General features: G+C 47.9%; 1 protein-coding gene across 1 annotated transcript in view; it reads right to left on the reverse strand.

Annotated features, from left to right (window-relative positions):
* Positions 1-4,287, reverse strand: part of SERTAD2 (SERTA domain containing 2) — a 113,207-nt gene extending 108,920 nt beyond the window's left edge. The window contains exon 1 of the mRNA XM_069234253.1: positions 4,048-4,287. The gene's annotated coding sequence lies outside the window, so the exon portion shown is untranslated. The remainder of the gene's footprint in view (positions 1-4,047) is intronic.
* Between the last annotated feature and the right edge of the window lie 1,713 nt (positions 4,288-6,000).

Below are 6,000 nucleotides of genomic sequence, written 5' to 3' on the forward strand. Positions count from 1 at the left end.
TGGAAGCAAAGGGTGCATTCAAAACAATTTTACATGATTCCATATGAAAAGTATCCAAATAAAGCAGATCCAATTAATTTTGAGGTTTACACAAACACGTAGAAACACCAGACCCTACGCCAGGAACCCTAAGGGTTAGTAGGATTACAACTGTATGTGGAAAAATAAAATCTGAAAGAAGTCTCGTCGCCCCAGCACTTTTGTCACAACTCAAACCTCTACCCTTGAAGAGAACCCCCAAAACACTCCTTTTCTACCCCCTAAGAGATCTCTTCCATTGTCTCCTTGTCAACTCTTAGGTGATCTCTGCTTTTGGATATCCATCCTGGGGGTAACAGTGCCATACATTACCATCATACCCTACAGCTGACAAGGTAGTACACTGGTATGAATGTGTACAGCAGAGATTCGTTTGTCAAATGCAGGTCCAATAGGATCACATGATGATCCATGTTTCAAGGTTGAGCAAATATGTACAATTGAGAAGCCTAGTAATATCTATTTTTAAGAGCAAAAGCCATTGTCTTTATGGTGTGTACTATATAATTAAACAATATGTGCAGATGAGAATGTAAAAAGTAACTGAGCACTCAACTGACTTAGGAGCTCACAACGTATGATCTAGGTTGGGTGGGGGAGGATCCACTGATTTTTCAAAGTTAAAATTTCCGTCTGCGAGTGTAAATGCCTTAAAAACCGGATTCTGTGAATCAGGGTCTACCATTTGGACCTGCAAACAGAAATCACAACGGTGAAAACAATAAGTATGACAGACTTTCCACAATTGTAAATTTAGATATAGGTGTGGGAACGTGACGGCTCCACAGAGAGGGCTAGGAAGTGCTTGTGAGAACCTACTGAACTCTCAAAAATATCATGCCTTAAGGATGTTCACAAACCTCGCCAAAGCTTTTTTTACCCCATATCCGATGTTTTCTCCTATACTCTGTGACAAATGGCAAATAAAGCAGGTTGAGTGTGCAAAGTATGTGTGAAAAGAACCAAACACGTACTTATTCTATGATGTAGCCTAGAAGAAGGGATTTCTTCATATGTAAAATTGTTTTCCAAGTGAAAAATTATCTAAAGCGCACCTTAACTCGCATTGTAAAATAACAGAAAATTTGTTAGGTTAGGCAACCACACACACACACCTGTTGTTTTAACAGATTTAGGTTCTACAGATCAATAGATTATTGTAAGTCTTTAAGAAGTAGTAACTCTAAGAACATTTTTAGCATACACTTCAGTTCCTAAAGGTACTACTTTGTGAATTAGTCCTATGATCCGTTTTCAAATGTTTTTATCAGTCTATTGTCACTATACCAGGTGCACCATCAAACAGATGACTCCATACAGTATTAATGATATATGCACACCATGCAAACAGCACCCACCAGTACCCTTATCCCTACATCTTTTCATCTGGTGTTGTGACATCTATTTCTTGATCACACAACTTTGTAAAACTGTACATACTTCAATGATTTTCAAACCACTATAAATTCCAGCAAAAGCCAGTCGTTGTGGTTTCTTGCAGTAAAAGAAAGGGTAGGCCTCACACCCTCAAAAACTACTCACATTAAAAATGTTGTGTATAGTGGCTCCACCATGTTACAAATCATCCCAGGGAACATTTGTGTGTTTGAACATTTGGGGGAAGGCCAGAGCATCTCTTTGGACTTTTATCCTTGGCAATATGACCTGATATGACAATCTCTTGCCTAAGCCCTGAAAGTCACCAAACCACTTACGGGAGACCCCTTACTCTTCTGTTCAGATGCACTGTGGCATGGACTTATATATACCTGGTAAAAGGTAAACAATAAACATTGGTTAAAAAATGTTGCCCTTCAAAAACTTGGAAGCTATCAATCTGGCTCCTGGGTGGCGCTAATATGGAGGACTGAGGTGAGTTATTCTTGAGCTGCACTAACTTATGTAAATTTGAAGGCAGCTTTGGGCCACTCCACTGTAGAACAAGCAACTGATCTGGCGTGAATTGGAGATTCACAAGAGATTTTAGGTCCAGGTACAAATGACTACACAGTGCACTTGGGAAATTAATGCAGTACACCTTGATGAGTCACAGGAATAAGGCACGCTTTTTTCAGAGAGTATTTTCCTCCAACCTTCCTCATCTGGGCCTCACCAGTGCTAAAAGACCTTGCTGTGAGGGTGAATGCTGTGCTGTAACACAGGCAGTGTGATCTCTTGCTGTGATGTTCTGCACATCTTGTAACTTCACGTTAGTACAAAACAGAAAGATTAATAACCTTGATGAACCATCTGGAAAATAGATGTAAATCATGGCCCTTTACATTCTATTTATAACCCAAGTTTTACCCACTACTAGATGTGGCAATGGTAACAGCCTATAAATGATAACTGATATGAAACGAAAGTCCTGGGTGCATGCTCTACAAGAATAATAATAGTTCAGCAACACTACCCTAGAGGCTTCAAACTGAAGTGGAATCATGTCAGCCAAGTGGGAAGGGTTAAAGCCAAAAGGTTTTGTTGGTCTGCTGTGTGTACATGTGCAATTGTGCACTTCACTCTTAAGAGACAGTGTGAGGGTATTTGAGTATGGATGTGTATGTACGCAAATATGTATCCATGTATGCAGATGTACAAATATTCTATTTATTTAATATTTGCATTGTAAAACTAAATGTATGAATCAGAGTTTATTGGCACACTAATAGAATATCATGATTTATTGAGCCACGTATAGTTTCACTGGCACAAGCACTAACGGAAAAACTTCCAGCAGCAGCTTAGGGTCCGCCAGTGGCGTTATTAACGTTTTACAGTGTTTAACTGTGTCTTATAGTTACACTTGATAAAGTCTACTTATTTCTGGGGCAGCCAAAATGTTCCGTGATTTTACACGATCACCCCTAAAATATGCGCAAACAAGTCATGATGTTTACTTTCAGCAAAGCCCACGCTGTTGTCCATTCTTCCGGTGTGGAACAATATCACCCTTAAATTACACAATAACATTTTTATTAACAGTGATTAAAAATGGCAGAAGTGTGGTATCAAGCAGTATACAAAAAAAACAAGTTATTTTAAAAAGCTTCAAATGGTTAGAATAGAAACGGCGTGTTACTGGTCAACTGGGATTCCTACCAGGAAACAACTACCACTTCTTAACCGACTTGCGCCGGTGTCGAGCGGGCTCCTTACTCGCTGGGGAGTCAGCTAAGAACCAGGTACTGGTACACTATTCTCCAGATAGCGGCAGTGTGGGCTAGACACTGCGCTGAGAACTGTGAAGGTGCGGGAAGGGGAGGAGGACACGCGGAGGATGCTACCTCGGATGGCCTCGCAGCAGACAGGGCGCCACCGTGGCCAGAGCAGGGGGCTCTCACTGTGCCGTCTGAGGGAAGGGAGGGGGAGGGGTCTTCCACTGTCCGCACCACCATGGGCCTGAGTGACAATACACACCTGCCAAGGGGGCCCGGAGGATGCACGCCCGCAACCAGCTACACGAAATTAGAAGGAAAAAAAAAAATACAAAAAAAAAACACACAGGCAGCCGCTCCGCCTCGGACACTCGTGACGGCTCCTCCACTCGCTTGATTTATTGCGGGCTGAGCAGACCGCAGTACCTTCTGTATCTCGCTATTCGACAGAAGGGAAAAGCAAAAAGTCACGGTGACAGAGCGAGGCGCTGGCGCCTGCGGATTTCCCTTTAAACCGAAGTTTCCCAGAAGCGGACAAACTCGCTCCCTTTCACAGCGTCCTGCAGCAGAAGGGGCGATGGAAAACATAGGGGACCAAGTTAGGGCCATTCTGCCAAGTCCCCACTGTAACCTGCAACACAGTCACCCACCAACCCCGGTGGATCGACTTGTCACGATAAACCGGGCTACCTCCCCGGGTCAGCGACAGCAGCGCGGTGTGTCGCGATCCCTGCCGCCCACAGAGCTCGGTCGCAGGCAGCACCAGGGAGCACAGGCGTAAAACATGCTGACATCCCCCCAGCCCTCCCTCCACGCGAGTTACTGTCACAGACGGGGGGCGCGACCAACTTACCGCATGCAGCCGGCACCTGAGCGCTAGAGCATGGGGACGGGCGGCCCCTCACGCCTCGGGCGGCAGCTCCATGGGACTCGGGGGCCGCTGCCCGCCGGCTGCCGCTCAAGCCTCCCCGGCGCCCCTGGGCAGGACTGCGCGCGGCATCGTACAATGGAGGCGAGCGGGGCGGAGGAGCGGCGGCGGCGGCAGCGGCCTGCGGCGAGCAGCGCGCCCCGCACTTGCCATGAACAGAATGACGCCCAGGCAGCTCCTCTCTGCCCCCGGGCGCCCCGCGTCGACGGCCCTCCCTGTTTCTCTTTCCCAGTGTCTGCGCTCCCTCCCCCTCGCCTCCTCCCGCGGCCGGCCCCCGCCCCTCGCGCGCTGGAAGCCGCTGGTACAGGGGAGCGCCCGCCCCTCCGCCGGGGAGCCGCCTCCGCTGACCAATGGCGGCCGCCGGGGCCGCCCCCTCTCTCCCCGGGCGGGCGGGCGGGCGGGCGCGCGCTGCCCTGGTCTCGCGGATCGCCGTACTCCCCTCCCGGGAGGTCGGAGCTGGTAATTCGGGGCCGCTGCTGCAGAGCGTGGCGGGCAGCGGAGGCTTTCACGCCCTCCAAGTTGTTAGCTGAACCCTCGTGAGCCGCCGAGGCACCTCCTTAAGAAGTGGCGGCTGCTCTTGTTTCCAGCGTGCCCGTAAGCCCCGGCCACCCGTTTCCAGCCCGGAGTTTTTCAAAAGTGTGAACAACACAAGCGCCGGTCTCGTCATTCTCAACGTGGTGGCCGCCACCAAGTGGTGTAGTTAAAGTCCAGTTTTAAAGTACCTGTGCCTTGCCTGAAGGCACCAGTAATTACCCCACGACAAGTACTGACCCTGTACTGAGACGGGTACTGCATTAAAAAGTGGCACCGTTGTCCTATGAAATGTACAGCCGAATCGAGCCAGTGCTGCCCTCCCGCTTAAAGATAGGTACATTTCTAAGAAGTGCCCAGTTACCCTGTTTTGCAGCATACCATCTCTGCTAGCACGCGCCGGGACTGCGCAATCTTAAACAGCTTTGTTGCAGCGCGAGACTTCTGCTCTTTTTTAAAGTACATCAGGTCTGCCGCGAGGTTTCTCTACAAGTATAGTTCCTCGATCGAGAAGTGCCAAAGTTGGCTAGGTGCATTTATTGTACCCTTGGAAGTATAGCGCCTCACTCGAGAAGTGTCGACGTTTGATAGGTGCATGTACTGTACCAAAGGAAGTATAGCACATCGACCGAGAAGCGCCGAAGTTGGTCAGGTGCATGTTCTCTATCAATGGAAGCACAACTCTTCAGTCGAGAAGTGCCAAAGGTGGCCAGGTGCATTTACTCTACCAATGGAAGTATAGCTCCTCAACTGAGAAGTGCTAACTTGACCATTTGGGCGCGTAGTAGCCTCTCTAAGCACCAAGATTCGTGTTTCACTAAAAACATTGTCAAGTATTGCCAGTAAGGTCTGTTTAAAATACACCACTCGGTGAGAAATCAAATACCACCGCTGTCCACTCACTGAAAGTACTACACCTGTGCTGAACAGTGAGTGCCAAGAAGAATGTAACTACTTTAATAAAAACACATAGGATGTGAGACTCGGCGCCCTTGAAGATGTACTAGAGTGAATAAGAGGTACTAGTACTACACATTAAAAGTACTGCAGATTCGCTGGGAAGTTCCGATGCTGCTTAGGAATGACATCAATGCCCTCTGGATAGTGCAAGAGCCGCACTGAGGAGTGTGAGTTCTAAATTTACAAAAGGCACTAGCTCTGCTGACTAGATGCCATATTGTGCCTTTAGCAAGGCAGCAGCTTTGCAGAGACGTTTTAAGGCATGAACAAAGTGATCAGTTGTCCAGGGCCCCCACCTTCACACCGGGCCCAGGGAAAGAAACCTTCCTCGCGCCCCATCTCACCGATATTTCTGTAGCTCAACCTTTAACGTGTCATAAAATAGTG

This window comes from Pleurodeles waltl, chromosome 5 (assembly GCF_031143425.1).
Source record: "Pleurodeles waltl isolate 20211129_DDA chromosome 5, aPleWal1.hap1.20221129, whole genome shotgun sequence".
Lineage (NCBI taxonomy): Eukaryota > Metazoa > Chordata > Amphibia > Caudata > Salamandridae > Pleurodeles > Pleurodeles waltl.